Here is a 1983-nt window from a genome sequence, read left to right as displayed (position 1 = left end):
GAGAGAGAGAGAGATTCATGGTTTAAACATTCATGCATGTTAATTTTAATAATCGCATTGATTATTTATTTTATCATAATTTCAAATTTTATAATGTACATACAATCTAATTGGCATAATAGAAAGATTGATGTTAAATATATTGACAAATTTGATTTACCAAGTAAATAAATAATTATAAATAATTATAAATAAGATTATGTATGTTTATATTTTTCCTTGCTATTCTTGACAATTTCTTTCTATTTATAAAATATTTCTATTTTATATTTTTCAGAAAAAAAACGAAAAAGGTCCTTCTTTTGCATCAATCTTGAAACGTCACTTTTAAAATTGACACATCAGATTGATTGACGCGACAAGCTTGCGACCTGCAACGTTTTTTATTGTAAATCGGGCTAAATGGCGCGAGAAGCGATCAGTGATCGTGCAAGCGTGTAGAATCCTCAAATTGTTCCGAATGTCTCGTGATTGTTACCGTTCAAAGATCGCACGAAAGCTAATCGCGAATAAAAATCGTTTCATTAAAACATATTGGATGTTTGTCGTAATGCAATGATCAGCGATTTTGGAATTGACAATCTTGGCGTCGCGTTGTTCATAATCCATTTCACGTTCGATAATACATCGAAAAAGGCTGTATGATCGATATCATTGCAGATATGTGCATGTTTTCGTTTTGTAATTAAACGCATTTCTTACTCACTGCCTAAACATTCACTATTTCAATCATTTTCAATAGTTATACATATTTTTCATAACATTATATGTTAAATAATTCATTTTTGTGTAAAGATGGAATAAGTATTTGGAGAATCGTATTTTAATTACATGGTTCGATTCTGTATTTACGTTGAGTAGCGTACCGCGTGAAGTTCCGCGCATCAGTACTTCGAGAATCGCAAGATCTTTTAGAAACTCGAACTGTCGACAGTTATTTACGACGCGGATAACGGTATACATGCATCGCGTTTGAATTGCTTCTTAAAGTTTCTCACGAATTGTTATCGTAAAATATAAATCTTACGCGCAAGCAATTATCACAAGTGTCTTTCAGTAAAGGTATCGTATATTTCTCGTAATTACAGTATGATTTAAAACATACACGTAGATATCACGCTACGAATATTGTGATTGCAGTAATGGCGGTTAACTTGTTGCAATTATGTCCCGGTGAATCTTGATGGAAATCGTGATTTCGCGCATTTGGTGTTTTTTTGCTGCTGAAAAAACATGGAGCAGAATTGGCATATCGTCGTATGTATATCTTCGTATATTGTATATATACTTCGTATATTGTATATATTGTATATATACTTTTATTCGTTTTCATTTTCATTCTTCTCTGATTGCGACATATTATTTGCTAGCTTTCTAGCTGTATTGCTAGAAAGAATATTTTTGCCGATGTAATTTTACATTACTTGAACACTGATGTAATTTTACATTATTTGAACACTGATTTGAATCATATTGACTATAAAATAAATCTTTATTTGTGAGAAATTAAATGCTACATTATATTAATGACAATAAATATACAGAATGTCCCGCAATTAATTATTGCAAAGCGCTCTTGTGTAGATAGAACGAAGTAAACTAAACTGTTCAATTGAAAAGTTCTCTACCATTTTGCAATTTTCATAAATAACAGGATGTATTAATTACTAAAAATTATCGAATATTGATTTTTCACTATTTTTTACTCAAGTACTATAATATAAATTTTACGGAGAAATAGTTAATGACAAAAATTATTTATTTTCTTCTCATAGAGTTTTAAGAATTTTTTCAGAATTTTTAATACCGCATTTCTCATGTTGGTAAAAATAATTGCCAATATATATATATATATATATATATGAGAAATACAGTAACTAAAAAGTTAAGTAAAACAAAAATTCTGAAAAAATTCTAGTAAACATTTTTAGAGTTCATAAGAAGAAAGTAAACAATTTTTGTTTCCTGCTGTTTTTCTGTTCA

This window comes from Atta cephalotes (assembly GCF_000143395.1).
Source record: "Atta cephalotes unplaced genomic scaffold scaffold00048, whole genome shotgun sequence".
NCBI lineage: Eukaryota > Metazoa > Arthropoda > Insecta > Hymenoptera > Formicidae > Atta > Atta cephalotes.
The sequence above is the reverse complement of the archived record's forward strand: the minus strand, read 5'-3'. Positions refer to the sequence as shown.